At 41.2% G+C, this 16,859-nt stretch overlaps 1 pseudogene across 1 annotated transcript; it reads left to right on the top strand.

Moving 5' to 3' along the window:
• The first annotated feature begins 6,166 nt into the window (after positions 1-6,166).
• Positions 6,167-7,135, top strand: LOC306665833 (U2 small nuclear ribonucleoprotein A'-like; annotated as a pseudogene). The gene has a single exon. The product of its transcript is annotated as a U2 small nuclear ribonucleoprotein A'-like (transcript).
• The last annotated feature ends 9,724 nt before the right edge of the window (positions 7,136-16,859 follow it).

The following is a 16,859-nucleotide window of genomic DNA, read 5'->3' on the forward strand; positions in this document are numbered from 1 at the left end:
GAAATGAAATCTTAGTGTAGTTTTGGTTTGCATTTCCCTATTTGCTAGAGGAAACATTTTTTCATACATTTCTTGGCCATTTGTGTTTCTTCTTTGGAAAAGTTTCTGCTTAGTTCTTTTGCCCATTTATTGATTGCATTTTATTTATTTTTAATTTTTTTTCAAGTTGGTATAATACAGATATTAATTCCCTATCAAAGGAGAAGCTGGCAAAAATTTTTCTCCCATTCTGTAGGTTCGCTCTTCACTGTCTTGTTTCCCTTGCTGTGTAAAAGTTTCAACTTGATGGTATCCCATCTAGGTTTTATTTCTTGAGCTGTAGGGGTCTTGTTGAGGAACTCAGTGCCTGCACGTAGACGATGGAGTGTGTACCCTATGTTATCTTCTAGCAGTTGCAAGGTTTCTGGTCTAATTCCTAAATCTTAGACCAATTCAATTTGACTTTTAGGTTGGATGAAAGAGAACTAAATTCATTCTGCTACACAAAGATATGCTGTTTTTATAGCATCATTTATTAAAAGGCCATCTTTTCTCCAACATCTATTTTTGGCACTTTCATCAAGTATCCAGCAGCTATAAAAATTTGAATTTGTCTCTGTGTCTTCTATTCCATTCCATTGGTCTTCCTGTCTGTTTTGAGGCCAATACCATTGCTGGTTTTACAACTATAGTTCTGTAGTATAATTTGAGATCAGGTATTGTGATGTGTCCTGTATCACTTCTCTTATTCAGACTTGTTTTGGCTATTTTAGGTCTCGTTTTCTTTCAAATAAAGGATTGTTTTTTCTAAGTTCTGTGAAGCATGTCATTGGTATTTTGATGGGGATTGCTTTGAATGTGTAAAATGCTTTTGGTAGTATGGCCATTTTGACAATATAAATTCTACCTACTCAAGAACATGGGACTTTCCATCTTCTGAGGTCTTCTTCAATTTCTTTCTTTAGTGTTCTGTACTTTACATTGTAGAGATCATTTACATTCTTGGTTACATTAATTTCCAGGGTTTTGTTGTTCTTTTTGAGAATATTGTCAAGGAGATGGTTTTCCTGATTTCTTTCTCAGATGTAGCCCTGTTGGAGTATACAAAAACTAATGATTTAAGAATGTTGATATTGTTTCCTGCTATTTTGCTAAATCTAAAGCTAGAAGGGCTTGTAACAACATATATCAAAGAACATGGTTGCCAACCAACAATCCTATACCCAGCAAAACCAACCTTCAGATTTGAAGAAGAAATAAAATCTTTCCATGATAAACAAAGTTAAAAGAATTTACAAATAGAAAGCCTACGCTACAGAACATTCTCAGCAAAATATTCCATGGGGAAGAAATGAAAAATAACAATGTAGGTCAGCAAAGGGAAGAACTACCTTAAAGGAAAAATCAATCAAATGGGAAACCAAGTCATGTTAAAAAACCAAAAGTAAGCCCAAATGACTGGGAATACAAGTCAGATTTCAATAACGACCCTAAATGTTAATGACCTAAACTCATCAATCAAAAGACACAGACCCACAGATTGGATTAGAAAGAAAGACCCAACAATATGTTGCCTGCAAGAGACTCATCTCATAGAAAAGGACATCCACAGACTAAAGGAGAAAGGATGGATAAAACCTACCATGCACACGGACTCAGTAAAAGCACAGGGGTTTCCATTCTTATATCAGATAAAGTGGATTTCAAGCCAAAGTTATCAGAAGGGATAAAGAAGGACATTTTATTCTGCTTAAGGGAAACATAAGTCAGGAAGACATAACAATCATAAATTTTTATGCCCCAAACAACAGTGCATCCATGTACATCAAACATATTCTTCTCAATTCCAAGAATCAAATAGACTACAACACAATAATTCTGGGTGACTTTAACACACCACTGTCACCACTGGATAGATCTTCCATTCAAAAACTAAACAAAGAAATCATAGAACTCAATAACACAATCAATAACGTAGACTTAACAGACATATATGGAATATTCCATCCATCAATGGTCCAATACACTTTCTTCTCAACAGCACATGAATCCTTCTCTAAAATAGACCATATGTTATGCCACAAAGCAACCCTTAGTAAATGCAAAAAAAATAGAGATACTACCTTGTGTTCTATCAGATCATAATGGAATGAAATTAGAAATCAATGGCAAAATAAAAAACAGGAATTACTCTAAGATCTGTAGACTAAATAATATGCTATTGAATGAAACATGGATAACAGAAAACAACAGGGAGGAGATTAAAAATTCTTAGAGGTAAATGAGAATGACGATACAACATATCAAAACCTCTGGGACACTATGAAAGCAGTACTAAGAGGAAAATTCATTGCATGGAGCACATTCAAGAAAAGAATAAAAAGTCAACAACTAAATGACCAAACATTACATCTCAAAGTCCTAGAAAAAGAAAAACAGAAAAACACCAAAAGCAGTAGAAGACAGAAAATAATTAAAATCAGAACTGAAATCAATGAAATTGAAACGAAAGAAACAATTCAAAAAGTGACAAAACAAAAAGTTTCTTTGAAAAAGTAAAAAAAAAAAAAAAAAAAAAATAGATATACCCTTAGCCACACTAACAAAGAGGAGAGAGAAAACTCAAATTACTACAATTTGTGATGAAAAAGGAAGTATCACGACAGACAACACTGAGATACATAACATAATGAGATGCTACTTTGAAAATCTATACTTCAACAGAATAGAAAATATCAAAGACATCAACAAATTTCTAGAGACATATGATCCTCCTATACTTAACCAGGAGGACATACACAATTTAAACATATCAATATCAAGCAATGAAATAGAAGATGCCATTAAAAACCTACTATCCAAGAAAAGCCCAGGAGATGGATTCTCAGACAAGTTCTACAAGACATTCAAAGAAGAACTCATTCCAATACTCCCAAAGTATTCCAGGAAATAGAAAAGGAAGGAACCCTTCCAAACTCATTCTATGAAGCTAGTATCACTCTGATACCAAAACCAGACAAAGACACATCAAGCAAACAAAATTTTAGACCGATATCTCTGATGTTTATAGACGTGAAAATCCTTAACAAAGTTCTGGCAAATCACATACAAAACCATATTAAGAAGATAGTGCACCACAATCAAGTGGGGTTCATCCCAGGGAAATCCATATGCAAGGTTGGTTGAGCACCCAAAAATCTATGAATGTAATTCATCACATCAATAGGATTAATGTTAAGAATCATTTGATTATTTCAATAGACACAGAGAAAGCATTCAACAAAATACAACACCCTTTCATGCTCAAAACACTAGAAAAAATAGGGATAGTAGGAACTTACCTCAATATTGTAAAGATTATTTATGCTAAGCCCATGGCCAACATCATTCTTAATGGAGAAAAACTGAAAGCATTCCTTCTAAAAACTGGAACAAGCCCTCTTTCATCACTTCTATTCAACATCATCCTTGAAACACTAGCAAGAGCAATTAGACAGACCAAAGAAATTAAAGAGATCCAAATAGGTAAGGAAGAACTCAAGCTGTCACTATTTGCCGATGACATGATTCTATATTTAGAAGATCCAATAAAACTCCACCAGAAAACTTCTAGACCTCATAAATGAATTCAGCAAAACAGCAAGATATAAAATCAACATGCATAAATTTAAAGCATTTTTATTCATAAGCGATGAAACATCTGAAAGGAAAATGAGGAAAACAACTCTGTTCACAATACCCTCAAAAAAAAAAAAAAAAAAAAAAAACTTGGGAATCAATCTAACCAAAGAGGTGAAAGACCTCTACAATGAAAACTACAGGAAGAAATTGAAGAAGACCTTAGAAGATGGAAAGATCTCCCATGTTCTTGGATAAACAGAATTAATATTATCAAAATGGCCATACTTTCAAAGGTGCTATACAGATTTAATGCAATTCCAATTAAAATCCCAATGGCATTTTCAATACAAATAGAGAAAGTAACCATGAAATTCATCTGGAAGAACAAAAGACCCAGAATAGCCAAAGCAATCTTGTGCAGGAAGAATGATGCAGGAGGTATCACAATACCACATCTTAAACTCTATTATAGAGCAAGAGTAACAAAAACAGCATGGTATTGGCACCAAAATAGACAAGTAGAACAATGGTACAGGATAGAAGACACAGACACATATTCACATAAGTACAGTTATCTCATACTAGACAAAGGTGCCAAAAACTTACATGAAGAAAGGACAGCCTCTTCAACAAATGGTACTGGGAAAACTGGAAATCCATATGCAGTAAAATGAAATTGAACCCCTATCTCTCACCCTGTACAAAACTCAACTCAAAATGGATTAAGGATCTAGGAATTAGACCAGAGACCCTGCACCAAATAGAAGAAAAAGTAGGCCCAAATCTCCATGATGTTGGCTTAAGACCAGACTTCCTTAACAAGACCCCCGTAGTACAAGAAATCAAAGCAAGAATCAATAAATGGGATAGATTCAAACTAAAAAGTTTTTTTTTTTTTTTTCAGCAAAGGAAACAATCAATAATGTGAAAAGAAAGCCTACAGAGTGGGAGAAAATCTTTTCCGCACACACTTCAGACAGAGCACTCATCTCCAAAGTTTATAAAGAACTTAAAAAACTTTACACCCAAAATACAAAGAACCAATCAATACATGGGCTAAGGAACTGGGTACACACTTCACAGAAGAGGATATACAGGTGATCAACAAATATATGAAAAAGTGCTCATCATTCCTAGTAATTAGAGAAATGCAAATTAAAACCACCCTAAGATTTCATCTAACTCCAATTAGAATGGCTATTATCAAGAACACAAGCAATAATAAGTGTTGGTGTGGATGTGGGAGAAAAGGCACACTCATACATTGCTGGTGGAGTTGCAAATTGATGCAGCCACTCTGGAAAGCAGTATGGAGATTCCTCAGAAAACTGGGAATGGACCACCATTTGACCCAGCTATCCCACTCCTTGATTTATACCCAAATGTCTTAAAATCGGCATACTACAGTGATGCAGTCACATCAATGTTCATAGCAGCTCAATTCACAATAGCTAGATTGTGGAACCAATCTAGATGCCCTTCAAATGATGAATGGATAAAGAAACTGTGGTATATATACACGATGGAATATTACTCAACCATAAAGAAGAATAAAATTATGGCATTTTCTGGTAAATGGATGAAGTTAGAAAATACCATGCTAAGTGAAATAGGTAAAGCCCAAAAAACCAAAGGCCGAATGTTTTCTCTGGTAAGTGCATGACAATATATAATGAAGGGGGGTGGCGGGGGGGTGGGGGGAGAATAAAGGAACTTTGGATGGTGTAGAGGAAAATGGGGCAGGAGTGGGTGGGGGAGGAAAGATAGTAGAATGAGACAGACAGTATTTCCCTACATACATGTATGATTACATGAATGGTGTGAATCTGCATTGTGTACAACCATAGAAATGAACACTTGTACCCCCCTCAAAAAAAAGAATTTTTGCGTCTATATTCATTAGGGATATTGGTCTGTAATTTTCTTTCCTAAGTGGGTCTTCGTCTGGTTTTGGCATCAGCGTTATACTGGCTTCACAGAATGTGTTTGGGGGTGTTCCTTCCTTCTCATTTTCATGGAATAATTTGAGAAAGACAGGGGTTAGATCTTTTTTAAAGTCTGGTAGAACTCTGCTGAGAATCCATCTGGTTCTGGGCTTTCTTTGGTGGTTGCTGTTTCAATTTCATTACTTGATATTAGTCCCTTTAGGTTTTCTGTGTTTTCCGGGTTCAATTTGGGCAAGTTACATGTGTCTAGAAAACTGTCAAGGTCTGCTAGATTTTGCAGTTTATTTTTATAAATTTTTAAAGTATTTTCTAATGATCTAGTGTAGTGTTTCAGAAGTGTCTGTGATAATATCTCCTTTTTCATCTCTAATCTTATTGACTTGGGTCTTATCTCTGTTTTTGTTAGTTTGGCTAAGGTTTATAGATCTTATTTCATCTTTTTGAAAAACCACTTTGTTGTATTGATCCTATGTAATTTTTTTAAATTCTCAAATTCATTGATTTCAACTCACTTTTATTATTTGTCTTATGCGGTTTGGGGGATTAGTTTGTTCTTTTTATAAAGACTTGAAGTGGAGTCGCTGGCTGGCGGCTGCGGAAAGGAAACAGGAGACAGCAAGATGATGAAGCTAACGGCGGAGCTGATCTGACAGGCGGCGCAGTACACCAAAGCCTTACGGGACCCTGAGCTGGACCTCCAGGGATATAAAATTCCAGTCATTGAACTGGTCTAGGTGCTACCTTAGACCAGTTTGATGCTATTGATTTTTCTGACAATGAGATCAGGAAGTTGGATGGTTTTCCTTTGCTAAGAAGACTGAAGACATTATAAGTTAACAACAGAATATGCCGTATAGGTGAGGGACTTGATCAGGCTCTGCTCTATCTGACAGAACTCATTCTCACCAACAATAGTCTTGTGGAACTGGGTGATCTGGACCCTTTGGCATCACTTAGATCACTGACTTATCTAAGCATTCTAAGAAATCCGGTAACAAATAAGAAGCATTATAGACTATATGTGATTTATAAAGTTCCTCAAGTCAGAGTGCTGGATTTTCAGAAAGTAAAACTAAAAGAGTGTCAGGAAGCAGAGAATATGTTCAAGGGCAAACGGGGTGCACAGCTTGCAAAGGGTATTGCCAGGAGAAGCAAAACTTTTAATCCAGGTTTGCCAACTGACCAATAGAAAAGTGGACCATCTCCAGGGGATGTAGAAGCAATCGAGAATGCCATAGCAAATGCATCAACTCTGGCTGAAGTGGAGAGGCTTGGTTGCTGCGGTCTGGTCAGATACCTGGAAGAGAGCACAGATCAGGGCCCACCAATGATGGTGAAGAAGAGACGGAAGAAGATACAGTCACAAATGGGTCCTGAGCAAGGTGGTGGATGTCTACTAATAGGCTCCCTTGGGACAAATATTGCTTTTTGAACATAGAATAACAGCCTTATTTGTGTCAGCAAAGTGGAATCTCATCATCTTGAAATGTTTTAAATTGCTGCTGATAATTTTATAACATAAATTTTGAAGTCTAAATGTCAGCTTTCTACAAATGGTAAAAAATAAAGACCACTCACTGTGCTGCCAAGGGGGGGGGGGGGGAGACTTGAAGTGGAGCATGAGTTTATTTATTTGAAATCCCTCTATTTTTAACATGTGCACTCAATGTAATAAATTTTCCTATTAGCACTGCTTTCATATTGTCCTATAGGTTTTGGTAATTACATTTGTTTCTAAGAACATCTTGATTTCTTCTCTCATTTATTCTTTGACCTATTCTTCATGTTTAATCTCCATGAGTTTATGTGATTTCTATTATTTTTCTTGCTGTTGATTACTACTTTCCATTCCATTATGGTCCAATAAGATGTCTGGAATTGTCACTATATATTTTTGTATTTGCTAAGATTTATGTTGTGACCTAGAATATTGTCTATTTTGGAAAAGGTTCCAGGAGCTTTTGAGAGGAAGGTGAATTCAGCTGTTGGGAGTGAAATATTCTATAGATAGCTTATAAGTTCCATTTAATTTATAGCATTACTTAGGTTAGATATATCTTTATTGATTTTATGCTTTGATGACCTATCTATTGATAATGGGGGTATACTGGAATCACCCAGTATTACTGTATTGGGGTCTATCTGGGATTTAATGTCAAGGTATATTTTTTAATATAATTTGATGTGCTGCCATTTGGGGCATATATATTTACTGTCATATTCTTGTTGGATTGTTCCCTTTATCAGGATATAATGGCTTTCTTTGTCTTTTGCTTGAAATCAATTGTGTCAAATATAAGAACACTATTCTGGCTTGTTTACAGACTCCGTTTGCATGGAATATTTTTTTCCATCCTTTTACCTTCAGCCTGTGAGTTTCTTTGCCAATGAGATGAGTTTTTGTGGACAGCATACAGGTGATTCTTGTTTTTTGATCCATTCTGCTAATCTGTGTCTTTTAATTGGGGAGCTTATACCATTGATATTCAGTGTTATTATGGATATGTATTTGTGCTATGCTGGCATTTTTATTTTTTGTTGTGTTTATTTCTGTCTTGATTCTCATTTAGATGGTTAATCTTCTATTGATCTTCATCTATTTGGGAGTTTGGAGATTTGTTTTTGGGTTCTTCTGTATGCAATTTATCTTTGAGAATTCATTGTAGTGCTGGCTTGGTGGTTGTGAATTCTTTTAACTTTTCCTTGTCATGGAAAGTTTTTATTTACCCATAAAACATAAAACAGAGTTTTTCTGGGCATAGTAATTTTGGTTGGCAATTGTTTTATTTTAGAGCTTGGAATATCTCATTCCAGGCCCTCCTTGTTTTTAGTGTCTATGTTGAGAAGTCAGAAATGAACCTTATTAATTGACCTCTAAATATGACCTGATGTTTCTCTCTTGCAGTTTTTAATATTCTTTCCTTTCTTTCTATTTAGGCATTTTGATTATGATGTATCTTGGAGACCTTCTCTTCTGGTTATTTGGGGTCCTGTACATTTCCTCTATGTGGATGTCTTTCTCTTTTCTGATATGATAATAATTTTGTTTCAATTTCATTGAAAATGTTCTCAATGACTTTAGCTTTTATCTCTGTAGTATCTTCTATCCCAGCGATTCCTAGGTTTGGTCTTTTGATGTTTTCTCAGAGTTATCATATATTTTAGTCATGTTCTATTCTTTTTTTTTTTTTCTTTTTTGTATTTTGTGTTCTCAAATTCATGTATTTTGTTTTCAAGGTTTAAGATTCTGTCTTCAAGTCCTGACATTCTATTTTCTATGAAATCAAATCTGTTGGTGATACTTTCAAGTGAATTTTTAATTTGATTCATTGTGTCTTTCAATTCTAGTTCTGATTGGTTTCTTTTCAATATTCCTATTTCTTTATTGATATGGTCTTTCGTGTCCTGTATTTGCTCTCTCAACTCATTCCTTAGATCATCTTTTAATTCACTGAACATTTTAATGATCAGTTTTTTGGGGGATTGTGAATTTGGGGTGGGGAAGACTCGTTTGCCTATTTCCTCATGTTATCAGAGGCCCTGCACTTGTGCATCAATTGAGATGGATTCTCCTTCCTTTTTTATGTGCATGATCTTATGTGCACAGATGATTTTTATTCTAGGATTCCTTTCTGTTTTTGGTATATGAGTAGATGACAAATTTCATATTAAAGGACACAAAATTCCCCTTTGCTTGTTCCTTCTTGAGGCAGTTTTTGGTTTGGTGTTTTTGTCTCCCCAATTCTATGAGTTGAATTAATGTTTAGTCTTAGGTGGAGTTAGACCTTGTATAGGGAGAAAGTCACTGTTGTGTGGCTGAGTTGTGCATATTTCTTAGCAGCAGAATCTCTACACTGTGATCTTGAAGTGTCATAATCACTTCCATCCCCTCTTGGAGGTGGAATGGAAACAGGAATAGTACTAATGTAACCCACAGATGTAGAGTTTTGAGATAAATGTCCTGTGTCTACTTTGACATGTATAATGCTAATTGTTACCTGTATAGAAATGGCTGGGTCTACACTTAACATCAGTACCAGTAATACAAAACTGTGGACTAGGTCAGGCATTCAGCATCAATGTCTACTTGTCATCCACTAAATTAGTAATCACAGCAATATGATGGGTGTGGTGACACATGCCTGTAATCCCAGCAGCTCAGGAGGTCGAGGTAGGAGGATTGTGAGTTCAAAGCCAGTCTCAACAATTTAGTGAGGCCATAAGCAACTCATCAAGACCCTGTCTCTAAACAAAATATAAAAAGGACTGGTGTGTGGCTTAGTGGTTAAGCACCCCTGCATTCAATCCCCAGTACCAAAATAGTAATAATAATAATCACAGCAACATAAATGAGGTATGAATTACACAAACTATATAATTCTATTATTTATTGGAATTACATTTTCTTAAGCATAAAGTAGGATGGGAAAGTGAAAGAAAATTTGAAATATTTTTAAAAAGTGACCAAAGGAGAGGAAAGTGGTAGTTAGCAGATGTTGGCTGTGCAGAAGAAGAAGAAATAAAAGATTTACAGGAAGTAATAAAATAAAGAAATAGAGGATGTGAGAACAGGAAAATTTGGTTGTTAAGGGGGGGAAACAGTGATAAAGAGGAGATAGAAGGCCTAGAGCAGAGATATGAACAAACGAGCAACTGTAAGATCAAAACAGCTCGAACCCAGGTATAACTGAACCCCAACTAAGACAAATCAAGGCTCATAATAAACAGGTGCAGAAGGAAGTAATTACTGTGAAAGTAAAATTATATGAGTATACATATTTTTTAATCTGTCTGCGTAATGAGTACATACACAGCCACACACACCTACATGCATACAAAATCATACATAAAGGAAAAAAGTAAAAAGTAATATGATACTGAAAGAATGGACATTTTTTTAAGCTGTCTGTTTTATCTCAACTCCCTAAGGTCTCCCTCCCAGTGATGGGAACAAAGCCCTTAAAGCTGTTCCAGGATATAAGATTACCAGAAACTGTTGACCAGAATCTACGCCCTGTTGTAAAACATTGTGAAACATGTTGTATGTTATCAGCAAACCCAGACCCCCTTTGGAATTTCCCGGTGGCTTTGTTCCCCTTTTCCCTTCCATGTGTGACCCCTCCCGATGTATGGTTTCTGCCTTTATAAACTTGTAAGATTTTCTGCTAGGGACTCGACTCGACTCCTACGTGAGTCACGAGTTGGGTCCCAGCGCGCTGGAATAAAAGCCTCTTGCAGTTTGCATCAAGTGACGCCTCCTGTGGTTGATTGGGGTTGCTGTCGATCTGTGGGACAGAGTTAGGGTCTCCTTTTTGGGGGTCTTACATTTGGGGGCTCATCCGGGATCTGATGGCCCCCCCTCATCCACGGAGTCGACCTTGGAGGTAAGAAGGGGTACCTCGAGGTTGTCTGTCTTTGTCTTGTGTTTTGTTAGTTGGTCTGGTCCTGTGAGCACGCTTTCGGTTTTGGTTTCGCAGCCCTTCGGCGACTCGTGAGAGTGGCCAAACAGTGGTCGGTAGACGTGCCTGGAGAGCCACAGGTTGCAGCCCTGGGGGACATCCCAAGGGTGGAGGAGAGCCAGGGACACCTGGTAGTCTCCTACGGTAAGGGCGCTGATCAGGTTAATTGTTGGATCAGAGATTGTCAAGATCGTGCGCGTCTGATTCTGTTGCGTGTTTGTGGCAGACAAGGTGGGGTAAGTGGGTCCTCGTATCTGTAGCATTTTTGTTGTTTGTGTTTCTAACGACGTATGAACTGACGATGGACAGACTGTGACAACCCCTTTTAGTCTGACATTAGACCATTGGGCTGAAGTTAAGGGAAGAGGTCATGACCTATCAGTTGAGATCAAGAAAGGCCCATGGCGGACCTTCTGCTCCTCAGAATGGCCTGCTTTTAATGTAGGATGGCCAGCAGAAGGGACCTTTGATCTATCTGTCATTCTTGCTGTTAAAGAGATTGTTTTTCAGAAGGAACCTGGAGCCCATCCGAATCAGCAGCCCTACATTGTGGTCTGGCAGGATCTGGTGCAAAATCCACCCCCCTGGATTCGACCTTGGGTTGCAAACCCAAGCCCCGGCCAGCTGCACAAATCCTAGCCGCACAATCTCCCAGTTCTGGGGGGAAATCCAGTCACTTAGACCTCCCCAAGAAGATTTATCCCAAAACCCAGGCTGACCACCTTCTCCTTGACTCACCTCCCCCATACCCTCCCGCCTCGGTCCCCGTAGGGGGTCAGGAAGAGCCAGAAGAACCGCCAGCCCCTGCAGTCGCCCCCTCTGCTCCCACTAACGAGTCTCTGCCAGGGCCCACGCAGGGCACCACGGGGCCTGCACGGGGTACCAGGAGCCGCTGCGGAATAACTCCCGACACCACCGTTGCCCTTCCCCTAAGGGCTTATGGGCCCCCGCCGGTGGCAACGGATAGTGGACCGGCTCCTCTTCAGCCCCTCCAGTACTGGCCTTTCTCCTCTGCAGACTTGTATAACTGGAAAACTAATCATCCTCCCTTTTCAGAGGACCCCCAGCGCTTAACTGGGCTGGTGGAGTCTTTAATGTTCTCTCATCAGCCCACATGGGATGATTGCCAGCAGCTACTGCAGACCCTTTTCACTACTGAGGAGAGGGAGAGGATTTTATTGGAGGCAAGGAAGAATGTACCAGGAGCAGATGGATGACCCACCCAGCTCCCCAACATCATTGGACTGCCTTCCCCCTCTCCAGGCCTGACTGGGATTTCAACATGGCAGAAGGTAGGGAGCGACTGACAGTCTATCGCCAGACTCTAGTGGCCGGCCTCCGCGGGGCAGCGAGACGCCCCACTAATTTGGCTAAGGTAAGAGAGGTTATTCAGGGGGCCATGGAACCCCCGTCAGTATTTCTCGAGTGCTTAATGGAAGCTTTCAGGTGCTACACCCCTTTTGACCCTACCTCTGAGGGGCAAAGGGCTTCCGTGGCCATGGCTTTTATAGGGCAGTCAGCAATAGATATTAAGAGAAAGTTGCAGAGAATAGGAGGGTTACAAGATTATACCCTACAGGATTTAGTTAAGGAGGCAGAGAAAGTGTATCATAAGAGGGAAACTGAGGAAGAGAAGGAGCAAAGGAAAGAAAAGGAGAGAGAGGAAAGAGAAAACAAAAGGGACCGTAAGCAGGAGAAGAACCTAACACAGATTTTGGCCACAGTAGTAGGTGAGAAAGGCCAGGAACAAACACAAGGCAGGGCTAAAAAAGGGTCAGGTAACCTGGGCAACCGCACTCCATTAGACAAGGATCAGTGTGCCTACTGCAAGGAGAGAGGTCACTGGGCTAGAGAGTGTCCTAAGAAGAAGACCAGGCCCTCCAAGAAAGCATTAGCCCTAGAAGAAGAAGATTAGCAGGGACGGGGCTCGGAACCCCTCCCCGAGCCTAGGGTAACACTAGAGGTGGAGGGGAAGCCAGTTGAGTTCTTAGTAGATACTGGGGCTCAACACTCGGTCCTACTCGAACCGTCTGGGCCCATCTCCCACAAGAAATCGTGGGTCATAGGAGCTACAGGGCACCGGCAGTACTCATGGACTACCTGAAGAACGGTAGACTTAGGAATGGGACGGGTAACCCACTCATTTCTAGTCATCCCCGAGTGCCCTGCGCCTCTACTTGGGAGAGATCTCCTAACCAAAATGGGAGCTCAGATTACCTTCACCCCTGGTGGCCCAGAGGTGACCCGAAGCAAGAGAATAACTACTGCCCTGACTATGCGCCTGGATGATGAACATAGACTTTTTGAGAGACAGGGAGCAAAAATATGTCACATAAATAATTGGTTGAACAGGTATCCAGGGGCTTGGGCCGAAACGGCTAGAACAGGACTAGCAGCAGAAAGACCACCCATAGTTATAGAGCTTAAGGCCACATCTACTCCTGTAGATGTAGATGTAGATGTAGTCATAGGGTACGTCAATACCCTATGACTAAAGAGGCCCGGGAAGGAATTAGGCCCCATATCCAGCACCTCCTTCAGCAAGGTATCCTAGTGAAGTGTCAGTCACCATGGAACACTCCTTTGTTACCTGTTAAAAAGCCTGGCACAGGAGACTATCGCCCGGTACAGGACTTAAGAGAAGTAAACAAGCGAGTACAGGACATCCACCCCACTGTACCTAACCCTTACAACTTGCTGAGCTCTCTTCCCCCGGATCATATTTGGTACACTGTCTTGGACTTAAAGGACGCTTTCTTCTGCCTGCGACTACACCCTTCCAGCCAAAACATCTTCGCATTCGAGTGGAGGGACCTTGACTCTGGGACAACAGTACAATTGACGTGGACCCGATTACCCCAGGGATTCAAGAATTCCCCAACCCTCTTCGATGAAGCTCTCCACCAAGATTTAGCCCACTTCCATGCCAGCCATCCCCAGGTAACACTTCTGCAGTATGTAGATGACTTATTACTGGCCGGGGCCACAGAGGAGGAATGCCAACGGGGCACGGGACTACTGCTAGAAGAACTTGCCCGCTTAGGATATCGGGCCTCCACCAAGAAGGCCCAGATCTGCCAAAAGGAGGTAACATACCTGGGGTACGCCCTCAAAGCGGGGCAGAGATGGCTAACAGAGGCCAGAAAACAAACTGTGACTCAGATACCCGTTCCTCGCTCACCCCGCCAGGTGTGAGAATTTTTAGGGACTGCGGGGTTTTGCCGCCTGTGGATCCCCGGGTTCACTACCCTGGCAGCTCCCCTTTATCCTCTAACCAGAGAGGGTGCCTCATTTGAGTGGGGTAACGACCAGCAGCAGGCCTTTGATGACATCAAGAAGGCACTACTGTCTGCCCCAGCCCTGGCATTGCCGGACGTAACAAAGCCCTTCGTCCTATTTGTGGATGAGAGGAAGGGAGTAGCCCGAGGGGTGCTGACCCAGCCTCTAGGGCCATGGAAGAGGCCGGTAACCTACCTCTCCAAGAAGCTAGACCCTGTTGCTAGTGGCTGGCCTGCCTGTCTGAGGTCCATGGCAGCAGTGGCAGTATTGGTGAAAGATGCTGACAAATTAACTATGGGACAAAAGCTAATGGTCATTGCCCCTCACTCCTTGGAGAGCATCATCAGACAGCCCCCTGACCAGTGGCTGTCCAACACTTGCATGACGCATTACCAGAGTCTCCTACTGAATGGAGACAGGATCCAGTTCAGGCTGCCTGCCATCCTCAACCCAGCTACCCTACTACCTGACACGTCCACCCAGGAGAGTGTGCTGCATACCTGTCAAGAGATACTAGCAGAAGAAATGGGTACCCAAAGGGACCTCCAAGACCAGCCCTTACCAGACGCTCAGCTGACCTGGTTCACTGATGGAAGCAGCTACATAATAGAAGGTAAAAGGGTAGCCAGGGTGGCGGTAGTGGATGATGAACAAACTATCTGGGCAAGCAGCCTACCCGAAGGGACGTCAGCTCAGAAGACCGAGTTACTAGCTCTGACTCAGGCTCTGCGGTTGGCAGAAGGAAAAAAAAAATTAACATCTACACTGACAGCAGGTATGCCTTTGCTACTGCCCATGCCCACGGGTCCATCTACCAGCAGCGGGGGCTGCTGACCTCGGCAGGGAAGGGAATCAAAAATAAAGAAGAAATTCTAAGCCTATTAGAGGCTGTTCACCTTCCTAAGAAAGTAGCAATTATTCACTACCCTGGACACCAAAAAGGGGGGTCAAAAGTTGCCGGAGGGAACCAAAGAGGCTGACAGGGAAGCCAAGCGGGCGGCTCAAGGACTTAACGTCCTATCCTTGTTGGGGGAAAAAACAGAGGTCTCACCCTAAGGATGCAGTGTACCCCTCTATTAGGAACTTTGAATATTCAGAACTAGACCTTTAGGAAATGGACAGATTAGGATTTCGCCTGGAGAATCCAGAGGGTGGATTCTCCTCAGAAGGAAAAAGAATTCTCCCTGAAAAACAGGCGATCATTTTTCTCAGACACCTTCACAAGTTAACTCATCTGGGCCCAAAACATTTAAAAACTCTTGTCCAGTCTTCACCGTATTACATCATGAAGCTCGGGGAGCTTGCAGATACAACTGTAAAAGAATGCAAGTCTTGCCAGATGGTGAATGCCCGGCCCAGCAAGCTACCTCACGGCAAACGGCTCCAAGGAGACCATCCTGGGAGTTACTGGGAAGTGGACTTTACTGAGGTAAAACCTGCCAGGTTTGGATACAGATACTTATTAGTATTCATAGATACATTTTCAGGATGGGTTGAAGCCTTTCCTACCAAGAAGGAGACTGCTCAGGTGGTGGCCAAAACAATACTAGAAGACATCTTCCCGAGGTTCGGGGTGCTCAAGGTAATCGGGTGAGACAACGGCCCTGCGTTTGTTGCCCAGGTAGGTCAGGGACTGGCCAAAATCCTGGGGCTTAATTGGAAATTACATTGTGCTTATAGGCCCCAAAGCTCAGGGCAGGGAGAAAGAATGAATAGAACTTTAAAAGAGGTCATGACTAAATTATCCTTAGAGACTGGCATAACAGACAGGACAGTCTTCCTTCCCTTTACTTTGTTTCGGGTGCGCAATACTCCTGGCTCCCTCAAGCTAACTCCTTTTGAAACCCTTTATGGGACTCACCCCCCACTCATTATCATACAACACCTTCCTTCCCCAGAATCTTACCCCTCTCAATCTCTGTACACCAGATTAAAAGCCCTTGAGACTGTGCAGAGGGAGGTGTGGAATCGGTTGGCCGAGGCCTACAAGCCTGGGGACCTAATAAGTGCTGTACAGGTACTAATTCTCAGGCAACAATACCAGTCCCTCCACCAAGGAAATAGCTTTGGAGAAGAGTATATAGAGACAGAAGTTCCATGATTAGAACTTACCAAAAAGCAAATGGGGGAATGAAAGAATGGACATTTTTTTTAAGCTGTCTGTTTTATCTCAACTCCCTAAGGTCTCCCTCCCAGTGATGGGAACAAAGCCCTTAAAGCTGTTCCAGGATATAAGATTACCAGAAACTGTTGACCAGAATCTACACCCTGTTGTAAAACATTGTGAAACATGTTGTATGTTATTAGCAAACCCAGAACCCCTTTGGAATTTCCCAGCGGCTTTGTTCCCCTTTTCCCCTTCCATGTGCAACCCCTCCCGATGTGTGGTTTCTGCCTTTATAAACTTGTAAGATTTTCTGCTAGGGACTCAACTCCTCAACTCCTGCATGAGTCACGAGTTGGGTCCCAGCGCGCTGGAATAAAAGCCTCTTGCAGTTTGCATCAAGTGACGCCTCCTGTGGTTGATTGGGGTTGCCGTTGATCCATGGGACAGAGTTAGGGTCTCCTTTTTGGG

Source organism: Sciurus vulgaris (assembly GCF_902686455.1).
Source record: "Sciurus vulgaris genome assembly, chromosome: 7".
Lineage (NCBI taxonomy): Eukaryota > Metazoa > Chordata > Mammalia > Rodentia > Sciuridae > Sciurus > Sciurus vulgaris.